Source organism: Cynocephalus volans, chromosome 1 (assembly GCF_027409185.1).
Source record: "Cynocephalus volans isolate mCynVol1 chromosome 1, mCynVol1.pri, whole genome shotgun sequence".
NCBI lineage: Eukaryota > Metazoa > Chordata > Mammalia > Dermoptera > Cynocephalidae > Cynocephalus > Cynocephalus volans.
Genome location: NC_084460.1, coordinates 146,858,138 through 146,871,468, shown reverse-complemented (window position 1 = coordinate 146,871,468; position 13,331 = coordinate 146,858,138).

Here is a 13,331-nt window from a genome sequence, read left to right as displayed (position 1 = left end):
ACTCTGTGATCCTATTACCTGTTTCTTTTTCCGTCTATTGGGCTAAACTTATGTCATTTTAATTGAAGTTTTAATAAATTTAAAATCTAATATTTTAATGGACTAATCCAGGTTCAGCTTCTAATCAGATGTAAAGAATATTGATTTATATCAAAGAAAAAAATGCCTTTAAGAGGCTCCATTTATCTTTGCTGTGGTATTTTGTGTTGTAGCATGGTGCTGTAAGAGAGTACTATTTTATCCCCAAAGTTTTAGCTATGTCATATATCTTATTTTCAGTGCTAGGTCTTTCAAATGCAAGTGTTGCATTAGATTTGGGGTAATTTTTTAATGCAATTTTAGGGCAAAATTCGTGGTATAAACCAGCTTCAAAAATTATCTGAACATTGTGACATTTGTCATTTACCTAAAATATATGGGTAGTTCAGGTAAACATTTCATCTTCAATAATATCTTATACATTAGTCTATAAATATATTATCTGCAGAACAATTTAGAGAGATATATATTATCAGTGTTTCCATTTACCTTGGACCTTTTGTCAGTGACTATAAAACAAGAATGGGATAAAGGCAGAATTCTGTTTCTGTATCCATCCTCTTCAAGATGTTCAAATTAAAATTTAGTAGTAATAACTAAAATTATCTACACTTATATATTTATTTTAAGAATACACATGCAAATTTGCAATGAGGAAGCCTTGCCTTGATTTCTATTCATGAAATGTGAATGTGTGGCCAACTTCCCATGTTACTTGAAGGAGGGGGTATAGAACTCCATTTCTTAAAAGATACCAAGCTTTTCCTTTAATCATCTTTGACTAATCATTCACAAAATCTCTCTTGTTCTTTGATATTTCTGGGTCTCAGCCCTATTTTCATCTACACAAAGGATAATGAGGCCCTGTTAGCATGATTTCAAAGATATTATTTCTGCATATCATTCTGTACCTTAGCAAATAGATATCTGGTTAATACTTATATATAGTCTAAAGTATAGTATAAATAGTCTAAAAACGTAGGCAAGCAAAGCAAAATGTCAGATTGGTTAAGGACATGGCCTCTGGACTCCACCACTTACCAACAGGGTGACCTTGGGAAATGACTTACTTTCTCCGAGGATTGGAATCCTCATTTGTACACATATGATAAGATTTATAATAATGCCTACTTCATGGGCTTTGAGAGTATTTGAGATATTAATGCTCATAAAACAATTGGAAAATCCTGGCAGGTAGCAACGATTCAGTAAATGTTAGCTATTGTTGTTTTTGTTGTTGTCGTTATTGTTATTGCAATGCCTGTTCTATTTTGAGTGAACAAACCTAGGTCAAGGAAACCATTAGTTGTGAGTTATGCTTAGTCGAGTAGTCTCCTGTGACAGACATAACTAGGGTGTTATGGCCTCAAGAGTACATGATGTCTCCTCCCCCACACCCATACTTTGAGCTACATCCCACCCACTCATCACCCCATCACATCAATGCCAAGGAAGCAAATCCTCATTCATAGGTAAACTCCTGAAAGTTGAATTAGTGTTGCCAGGAGAAGCTTTTCTCCCCTCTATATATGCTGCTTTTAAGATCACTGTTTGGAAATATTATATAAGTATACAGAAGAATTAATTTTATACAACTCGGTTAGCAAGATGCAAACTCATAAATATGAAATACTAGTAAAAGTTTTATTTTAGACCTTAATTTTAGTTGATTCAAAGCTTGCTATATAATATTGGTAATTTAATAATTCTTTTCTATTATTAAAACACACATGGCAACATACTGTGACTGCTAATAAAATGCTAAAGCTACTCAAAAAATCTTGCACTATTAACTGTTAGAAAACACCCCCCCAAGAAAAAACACAACTTGACAACTTCAGTCTCAAAATGGTCATGTTTTAAAGCTCCCATGTAAATAAGAAAGCTTATTACCTATCCATTTATGCCTAAAGTCTCAAAAGCCGTATCTATCAATTTGTGATTCTGAGGTATATGTTCCCTAGTTGGACTGAATTCACCCTATCTGCATTCTCATCCCTAGTCATAAGTCAGGGACCTCTAGAAGCTTACCTCTACTCTTTCAGACCAGCAAGTGCTATTTAGTGCACTGAGGCAGAAACTCACTTCATACTATCCTGGTGACCTGAAACAACTGATGCAGTTCCAAAGATAGTTAACTTCCCAACAGACAGTATTTTACTGACTATTTAATAAGTATAGCTTCAGTAGGCTAGATAATACCTGGATGGCCAAAAAGAACTAATGCTCCTTTCAAAATCTGGAGATCAATGAGAATAGAGCAATGGTGTTTCCTTAGCAAGGCATATTAACAATATGACACACACTTCTATCCTGAGCATAGCAACATAAATATAGAATGCTTTAAAGCAGAGATTAAACTCATTTTTTATGAACTAAAAGCATGATAAGATCAAAACATAGGCTTAGAAATAGCTAAATATTTGCTGATTAATTAAAAATGCAATCTGAAACCTACACCCTATTATCAGGGTAAAGTTACAGACTTCAAGTCTCATGTTCAGCTAATTTATATTTTCTACATTTATCCTGTTTCTCACATCTGCAATAAATAATGTGCGTGTAATTCAAAAAGTTCATGGAAAAATAAAAGATAATAGGAGCCTTTCCATGAACTTTTTGAAGACCTCACTTATATGCTTTCTGATTTTTATTAGTAGTATTTATTTACAGAAAGGAATTCAAAATAACAGTTCTTGGTGATTCAATGGCAATAACAAGAATAACATACAGAGAACGATTCCAAACTGCTTTTACTTTTTATTCCAGTGGTTTTTCAAAAGAGTTGGACAAGGGATGGGGTACATTTTAGGTATTTATTTACAAAATAGGGACTTCCTCCCCACCCAAAATGGTAGAAGTTCACTTCACTCTGGTTCATAAACTACTTCAAGTCAAAGTCAAACCCAAGTATGGATGTTCTAGGTGCTCCCCAACCTTGATTTAGCAAACCTACCCTATTCCAGTAACACTCTTCATTCTAACAAATTCAATGTGATTGAAGGAAAGATTGATCAATCATTTCATATGGTTCAAAAGAAGAGATCGATTTCTACCCTTTCCTTTAATTATATTCACAGCAGTTCACAACCAAGTTTTGCATCTTATAACAATGTCCTGAACAAAACAGGAATTGAATCAATATTTTTTGAGTGAATAACAAATAATTAAATGAATGAACTATTTGACGAGATATTCAAATTTCCTGAAGAATAAAGATAAAAAATACTTTGTTTTAGATTTACCTTGTTTCTTTTGCATAGTTACATATACACAAACAGATAAATTATTATCACACTGGCACTTCCTAGATTGAAGGAAGGACACAGGGAGTAATCAATAATTAACATATTTATAAAATAAATTGGGAAAACTTGGTTCAATTTGCTGCATGTTAGTAACAATACTCTAAATAAATATTGCTTCCTTGGTTAAAATTTTCTTCCAAACTATCCATATCAAAAGTGTATTAAAATAGCAGAAACAACCTATGGTATCTTGCTCCTTTCATCATTAAAGCAGCATGAAATAGATGCCAGATTCTCCACATTAAATGAATATTAGTATTTTTTTTTTACATGTGGTCACTGCTGATACCATTGCGATGTGCTATTAACAGTCTTAGGCTAAGTTGTATTTTTTTCCTATGACAGCATCAGATAGCGTAAAAAGTTTAAGGATGTTATGTGTGTGTAGTGTGTGGTGAGTGTGCAATTCAATTCCATATCTAAAATGCTGCCTGAAATCTGTAGACAGTATATACTTCAGAATTTATCATTCCAAGGGTGCTTTTTGTAGTATTAGAAGCAGTTGTAGCATATCTTCTGCATGCGAACTCTAAATATAAATGGGCTAGCTTATCAACCTTAACACAGAAACTGAACAGTTTCCTGTAATTCACTGAGGTAATGAACCTACACAATAGGTAGTCCTCCCCTGGGCAGAGCTAGGTATGCATCTTGGCCTTTTTCTTCCTTAAATTTTCAAATACATTATATCATCTGCCATGCAGCAATATGAGCTTTTAACATATTCATAAATGAAGCCTCCAGCTCATCCTCCCTCAATGGCAAATAAGCAGACATACCATTTCGTAAATTCACCCTCTGAAGTCACAGAGAAGAAACTCAATATACTCACCAATGACCCTTATCAAATAGCAACTTTGTGGAATGCTTTTTGCCTTCATAAGTCTCTCTGGAGATTACTAACTCTAATGGGAAGGCAATGTACCATTGGCCATTATTCTTACAAGCAGTGAAACTTGAAGAAAGGTACATCCATTAATTCTATGTCCTCATTGCAGGGTACAAGATCCCAGTGGAACTATCTTGACTTCCCTTTGAAAATTAATTATAGTTTTTGGTATCTATTTATAGTAGAGGCTTAGATCTCCATTCCCAAACTTGTTATGAATCTTAAACCATCATTGTGAATGATAGCTCATTGTATTTTTTTTCCCAGAGTTAATCTCACAATGTTCTTTTGATGCAATTTTGTGAAAAATAGAGGACTTATCTACTTTTTCTGAAAAGACAAAGCAGTTCTCATACAGTTTTCAAAATCACCATCTCTGGTAAAACCATCATTATGTTAAGACAGAAAAAAAAAGAATTATTTGAGAAAATAATGATTTTGGCAATGGCAAATGATAAACACATTAAGCCTTTTTTCCTCCCATTAGGTAAATTAATTAATTAACAATTGCATTCAATCACAAGTAGTGGAGACATTACTATACCAGACTAAATACAAAATGATCTGGATAAGACTATAACAAGAAGTCCAAAGCAGGCTATTGGTGCTAATGGTTTGGATATTCATGAATGTCAGAATTAAAACCTTAGAAATCTTTATTGTCTTTTTTCTCATAGGGTCAAGATAACTGCAATAGTTCTGGCCATCACATCCTATTCCTGACAAACAGGAAAAAGAAGAGTAAAGAGCAAAAGACTGAGTTAACTTCCTTTAAGGACCTTTATCTTAAGCCCCACCCAAAGACTTTTCTTTGTATTTCATTAGTTATCTCAATCTGGAATGGACTTGTGACTATTTAACTGAGTACATTGCTACGTCACAAAATGTGGTTTTGTTTATTAACAAGAAAGAAAAATAGAACGGACATTGGAGAGGCAACTATTGGTCTCTTCCAAAGGAATTTTTTTTCTTTTCATTGAACAGATTGAAAGACTTGATGTTAAAATAAATTTCTTTGGTGACTACTTATATTAATAAACGTCACAGCTGGAACTTACTGAAAACTGCCTGCATGAAAGCATACTATTAAACAGGTCATAGAAATTATCTCATTTACTGTTTGTAACAATCCTGGAAATTAGGTGTGTTGCAGATAACAGATTGGTATCTCTTGCTCTCGGTTCTGTAAGGTGAATTTTATGTTATTTTTATTTTTAATTCTAAATTAAAGATCCCTTTACATTGTGTCACTAAAAGCCTATGCTCTAAGCACAGAACTACATTTTACTGTTTTCCTTCTAGTATTGGCAACAAGTTAAAGCAGATCATGAGCCCAGTCATGCCTGTACATTTGAGCCAATGCTCCAGTTGCTACTCTAGTGCAAGTCTTCAGGGTCACCGTTTTGGTTGAAGAAGTGTTTCTCTATGCTTTAGACAATAAATAGTTGACAGAGTTTGTATATTATTGTCCCCCCAAAACTCAGTGGAAATCTGATCCCCAATGTCACAGTCTTGGGAGCTGATTGAGTCATGAGGGCAGATCCCTCATGAATGGATTAACGCTCTCCCTGCTGGGTGGGGGTATTGAATGAGCTCTCATTCTATTAGTTCCTGCCAGAGCTGGTTGTTCAAAAGACCCTGGCATCTCCTCTTGCTATGTGATCTGCTTGTACCTGTCACTTTCTGCCATGAGTAGAAGCAGCCTGAGGCCTGGCCAGATGCAGCTGTCCCAGAATCATATGCCAAATAAACCTCTGTTCTTTATAAATTACCCAGTTTCAGGTATTCTGTTATAGCAACACAAATGGACTAACACAGAGAATTGGTACTGTGGAGCAGGGTGTTGCTATACAGATACCTGAAAAAGTGGAAGCAGCTTTGGAACTGGGTAATGGGCAAAGGTTGGAGGAGTTTAGAGGACTCAGAAGAAGACTAAAAGATGAGGGAGAGTTTGGAACATTTTAGAGATTGGTTAAGTGGTGTGACCAGAATGCTGACAGAAATGTGGACAGTAAAGGCCATACTGATGATGAGTTCTCAGACAGAAATGAGGAACTTATTAGGAATTGGACAAAAGATCACCCTTGCTACACCATAGCAAGGAACTTGGCTGCATTGAGTCCATGCCCTAGGACTTTGCAGAAGGTGGGACTTAAGAGTTGTGAACCAGAATGTGCGGTGGAAGAAATTTCCAAGCAGTAACACATTAAGAAAGCTGCATGGCTACTTGCAACAGCCTATGCTGAGTTATGGCAGAAAAGGCATGATGTAAAGCCAGAGTTAAAAAGGGAAGCAGAATGTAAAGATTTGGAAAATTTGCAACCTGGCTATGTGGTAGAGAAGCAGAGAGCAGGAGAAAAATTCAAGGGTGAAGCAGATAGACTGATTGCTAATGACATTTAGCTTGGCAGTGAGGGAGCTAGATGCTAATAGCCAAGACAATGGGAGAAAGGCCCTGAAGACATTTCAAAGTCTGGAAGGGCACCCCTCCTGTCACAGACCTGGAAGCCTAGAAGGACAAAGTTATCGTAGAGGACATACCTGGGGTGCAGCTGCCCTTGGGAACCTGCTCCCTGCATCCCAGCCATTCTGGCTGGCGTAGCCCTGCCTCGAGCGGTCCCAAGTGTGGTTCCTACAGCAGCTCTGAAGAGCACAAGCCAGAAACCTTGGTGGCATCCATGTGGTGTTAAACTTGCAGGTCAGCAGAACATGAGAGCAGTGGAGGTGTGGCAGCCTCCACCCGGATTTCAGAGGATGTATGGAAAAACCTGGGGACCCAGGCAGAGACCAGCTTCAGGGGTGGAGCCACTAAAGAGGCCATCTACTAGAGCAATGCTGAGCAGAAATGTGGGGTTAGGTCCCCCACAGAGAGCCCACACCAGCGAGATGTCTAGTAGTCCCAAGGGAGTGGGACTGCTGTCAGGACCACAGAACTGTAGGGTTACTGACAATGTGCCACGCCAGCCTGAAAAAGCCACAGGTATCAGTGTAGCCCAGTGGGCTGTGCCTGGCAGAGCTGTGGAGGCAGGGCTGCCTAAGATTCTGGGAGACCGGAGGCCCCAATGTGCCCAGGATGCAGGACTTGGAGTCAAAGAAGGTTATTTTGGAGCTTTAAGGTTTAATGTCTGCCCTGCTGGGTTTTGGACTTGTTTGGGGCCTGTTTCTCTTTTCTTCTGGCCTATTCCTCCCTTTTGGAATGGGAATGTATACCCAATGTCTGTTCCACCATTGTATCTTGGAAGTCAATAAATTTGTTTTTGATTTTTACCAGTTCACAGCTGAAAAGAGTTTTGCCTTTGTTCTCAGATGAAACTTTGGACTTTGGACTTTTGAATTGGTGCTGGAACAAGCTAAGACTTTGGGACTACTGGGATGGAATGATTGTATTTTGTATGTGAAAGTGACATGAGTTTTGGGGGGCCGGGGGCAGAATGATAGAGTTTGAATTCTATTGTTCCCCTAAACTCATGATCCCCAATGTGGCAGTGATGGAGCTGTTTGAATCATGGGGGCTGATCCTCATGAATGGATTAATGCTCTCCCTAGGGGTAGGGGTAGTGTGTGAGTTCTTGCTCTATTAGTTCCTGACAGAGCTGGCTGTTTAAAAGATCCTGGCACCTCCTCTCTCTCTCTTGCTTCCTCTCACCATGTAATCTGCTTGTACCTGCCAGCTGCCTGCCACTTTCTGACATGAGAAGAAACAGTCTGAGGCCTGCACCAGATGCGGCTGTCCCAGAATCGTAAGCCAAATAAACCTCTGTACTTTATAAATTACCCAGTTTCAGGTATTCTGTTATAGCAACACAAAACAGACTAATAAAAGAATCTTTCTTAATCTTATCCATATTGCTTGGCATTCCTTAAAATTGTCACCCTGTAATTTTTATATAAAAATTATCTTCTCTACTAGTACGAACATGCATTGTCCATTGGCTGCTCAAATGTATAATTGAATTGTTTTCATATGTTTCTGTAAAACATAATTTTTAGCCTTTAATTTTCTCTAATGTAACATTTTAAATTTATTTGTTGGTTTAGTATAATCCCTCAAACACTTTTTTAAAATATGGGGTTTAATTTATGGTAAAATTTACATACTATAAGTATACTATCTGTAACAATGTGATTGGAAGTAAAAATAAACACACTAGAAATTTAAGATTATATTGCTTTGACAAAAATGTAACCAAATAGATCTGAAATGAAGGAAATATAATAATTAATAAGGAGAAATATGTTTTGAAATTTTCTTGAAACTAATATTTAAAGATCCCTTTATAATCTACTTTTATGAAAAAATTATGAATAAGTCTTCAACAATGATTTGACTGAAAATAAGAACACAAAATTATATTTGTGACTGAAGTATAAGATTTAAGTACTATTAAAAATCTTACAAAATACCAATGAGAGTTAATATACTGATTTATATACAAAATTACATCTAGATAAGAGGAACTAGTTCTAGAATTCTATAGCACTGTAGGGTGACTATAATTAACAACAATTTATTGTATATTTTTCAATAGTTAGAAGAGAGAAATTTAAATGTTCCCAACACAAATATTAAATGTTAAAGGTTATAGATATGCTAAGTACCCAGATTTGAATATAAAGCATCATGTGCATGTGTCAAAATATCACACAGTATCCCATAAATACAAGGGTATTTCAAAAAGTTCATGAAAAGTTTTGTATTATCTTTTAATTCTATTTTTCCACAGACTTTTTGAAGTACCCTCATAGGTACAATTGTTGCGTCAATTAAAAATAATAACAAAAGCAAACAATGTGCTGATTTTGTGCATGGGCAGGGCAGGGGTTTGGGCAGATATGCCAACTTCTTATTTTAATCTCTTAAATTTGAATTAGTTTTTTATAGATAGGCCTCTTTTCAGAACTCATGATAAAACTATGTTAATTAAACTCTATCTTGATATGGAGGCCACAATTTTTAAAACTAAGTGTAAACCTTTATTGAAACAAGAGAAATATGTCACAAACTTCTCAAAAGAGATAATTTCCTTAAATGACATCCATTTCTAATGTGTGTGATTTAAATCCTAGGAAGGAAAAAGAGGAATATACTCTTTCTTACGTATTTGAAATATGTGATTCCATTTCAATTATGTGTAAGCAGGTTGATCCTCAGATACCATAATATCATTATGCATGACTGAATAAAAATGTTTGAAGCTAAAATGTGGATTATTTATTATTATTGAGCATAGTTATGTTTATGTGTGCTGTGCTTCCTCAGAGTTTATATGTTCTTCCAAAGAGTGATTTATAAGCCAGCATATCCACACTTCAGGGAAGGGTATTTTTTCTTTTCATGCACTGAATATATAGTAAAATATTATAATATTTTCCAAAGTACTTTCAAAATAAATTGCAAGCAGAAAACATTATTAGATAGGAAAAGATGAATGCCTATGCATGAGGCTAGGCTTATTATATCCATTTTAGAAACTTATAAAGAGTTTTCATATTGTATCAGTACATTATGAATTATGCAGGTTGCACTCTTTTTGTCAGGTATTCTTAAAGTTAAATGTCATAAAAATTGCTTAGACATTCTATCATGATTCTTCATTTATTTGCTTCCTAAAAAATTTTTTTGGCTGTATTTATTAAGGCTATCTATAGTCTATGGATTTAGAAACTATATACAAAGTATTTCATAATTTATAAAGTCAGTTGTTTGTTATGTAAGATGATTTTATCATTCATCTTTCTTGTGTTTTGGATCCTCTATCGAATGTGGATATTAATACCTTCCTATTGACAGACAAAGTGGAGTAACTATAGCAATTTACAATTGAGTAATTCATTCATTTAACAATTTATTAAGCACCAGTATCAAATGCTATATATGAGAGTGTATCAACAAATGTCACATTTGAACAAAATACTAGTTCCAAAGAGTGTAAACACATGTTCAGGGATGGACTGAAACATACAAAAGACATACTTTTGTCTTTATACTTTAAATAAATATTTATTGTAATATTTAACTTGTGATTTTTTTTTCTCTAAGCAACTATGGAGGAAATATATTTTAACTTGTTTAAAATTTAGGTATCAAAATTAATCATTCCTATTAACTATCACTATTATGTTTATTATTTGGTTTAAACTGAATTCTGACTCTGGATAACTACTTGTTAGCAACTGTTCTCAGATTCATTAGCCCAATATATAATATCAGCCACGCTGTTAAAAAAAAAAAAATCAACAGAAACATTTCACCATCACCTGTGAAATTGTTTTTCACTTTGATATACTGTCTGAATCTGTAGGAATTTGATCAATGTATAATCAACCATTTATATAAGGGTTGCTATGTGTAAACTTCAGTTAACTGTCACAGTAACTGTACAATTATATTTTACTGTCCCTTTTAAATTAATACCCTGGGCATATGCCTTGCTGACCAACCTCTTGAGCTAGTTTAACACAGAATGACTCAGGTAAGGTAATGCCTTCTTGTGGCAAAGTGCATGAGGTTTACAGTTAGACATCTACATAAATCCAGGTAGATCCATTTAGTAGCTTTGTTACTGACACTGAGAAATTTTAACTAATTTCCTAAAGGCTTTAATTGATAAAATGTATATTTTAATAGTATCCACTTTAGAGATAATTGTAAGGAATATATCAGATGTGGATGCAGAGTATACTATGCTCAAAAAAACCCCATTAAACTATGTTCACTATTTTAGATGAATGAACTTGAGCAGTTATTATAATATTTTAATAACTGTCAGAGGCAGTTTTTTTCTCCAATGTATGTTCTCAGTGCGTTTCCTTCTTCAATAAATAGTGCTGGGAAAACTGGACACATATGTAGAAGAATAAAACTAGACCTGTACCTCTCATCTAATACCAAAATCAATACAAAATGGATTAAAGACTTACATAAAAGACCTGAAACCATAAAATTCCTAAAAGAAAACACAGGGGAAACACTTCAGGAAGTGGGACTGGGCTCACACTTTATGAATATGACTCCAAAAGTATAGGCAATAAAAGGTAAAATAAACAAATGGGATTATATCAAACTACAAAGCTTCAGCGCAGCCAAAGAAACAATTAACAGAGCAAGAAGACACTATACAGAGGGGGAGAACATATTTGCAAACTGTGCATCTGACAAATGATTAGCATCCAGAATATGCAAAGAACTCAAATAACTCAGTAAAAAACAAATAATTCAATTAAAAAATAGGCAACAGAGCTGAATAGGCATTTCTCAAAAGAAGATGTACAATGGCCAACAGACACATAAAAAATGCTTGATATCACTCAGCATCAATGAAATACAAAATCAAAACCACATTAAGATATCATCTCACCCCAGTTACCCTGACTATTACCAAAGGACAGAGAACAACAAATGCTGGCAACGTTATGGAGAAAGGGGAACCTTCCTACACTGTTGGTGGGACTGTAAATTGGTGCAGCCACTATGGGAAACAGCACGGAGGTTCCTTAAACAACTTCAGATAGAACTGCCATACAATCGAGCCATTCCAGTGCTGGGATATACCCAAAGGAATGGAAAGCATCATGTCAAAGAGATACCTGCACTCCCATGTTTACTGCAGCTCTTGCAATAGGCAAGAGTTAGAAGCAGCCTAAATGTCTTTCATCAGATGACTGGATAAGGAAAATGTGGTATACATACACAATGGAATATTACTCTGCCAAAAAAAAAAAGAAAGAAAGAAAAGAAAAGAATGATATATTGCCAATCGCAGCAACATGGATGAACTTGGAGAAAATCATATTAAGTGAAATAAGCCAGGCACAGAAAGAGAAATACTGCATGTCCTCACTCATAAGTGGGAGTTAAAAATTAAACATACAAATGAAAGAAAGAAAGAAACATACAACATTCACAATAATACATTGAACTTTCCAAATGAGAACTGATGTTACTAGAAGTGGGAAGGGAGGAAGAGAGGAATAAGTAAAGAGTTACAAGTAGAGATGATGAGAGTGTATATTGTTGATTACAATAATTATTCTGATTGGGGTATCACATATTGCACACAAGTATTGAAACTCAACTCTGTACCCCACAGACATGTACAATCAACTACATTACAACAACAAAAAAAGGAAAAAAATATCTGTTGTGGAATAAATAATATATTATTTAAAGAAATTTTTCTGTCATTTGGAAAATTTTATGAATAGTCAAAATATATTTTGGTTAGATCAGGATCATTTTTTTTCTTTTTGAGACATAATTGATTGTACATATCTTTAGGGTACAGCATTGAATATTGATACCTGTGTACATTATGTGATGCTCAAGCCAGGATAATTAGTATGTTCAACATTACACCATGTAACAATTTCCTGTGGCCCTTTACCAATTTCTTGCTAATCCCCACCTCTACCCCTTTCCCACCTCTGGTGGCCTCAGTTCTGTTCTCTCCTTTGAAAGGTCAATGAATTATTGTGATTCTTGTTTCTTTCTTTTTCTTTCTTTCTTTCTTTCTTTCTTTCTTTCTTTCTTTCTTTCTTTCTTTCTTTCTTTCTTTCTTCCTTCCTTCCTTTCTTCCTTCCTTCCTTTCTTTCTTTCTTTTCCTTCTTTCCTTCCTTCCTTCCTTCTTTCTTTCTTTCTTTTATTCTCTCTTTCTTTCTTTCTTTCTTTTCTAACTCCCACTTATGAGTGAGGACATGCAGTATTTCTCTTTCTGTGCCTTGTTTATTTCACTTAACATAATTTTCTCTTAGTTCATCCATGTTGCTGCAAAAGACAGAACTTCATTCTTTTTAATGGATGAGTAGTATTACGTTTGTATATATAGCACACTTTACTTATCCAGTCATCCATCAATAGACAGTTATGTTGGTCCCAACTCTTGGCTATTGTAAATAGAGCTTCGATAAACATGTTGCAGGTATCCCTCCAACATGATGATTTCCATTCCTTTGGATATATACCCAGATATGGGATTGCTGGATCCTATCCAGTTCTATCTGTAGTTGAGGAAACTTCATACTGTTTTCCATAATGGCTGCACCAATTTACAGTCCCAGCAACAGTGTAGGAGAATTCCCCTTTCTCCACACCCTCA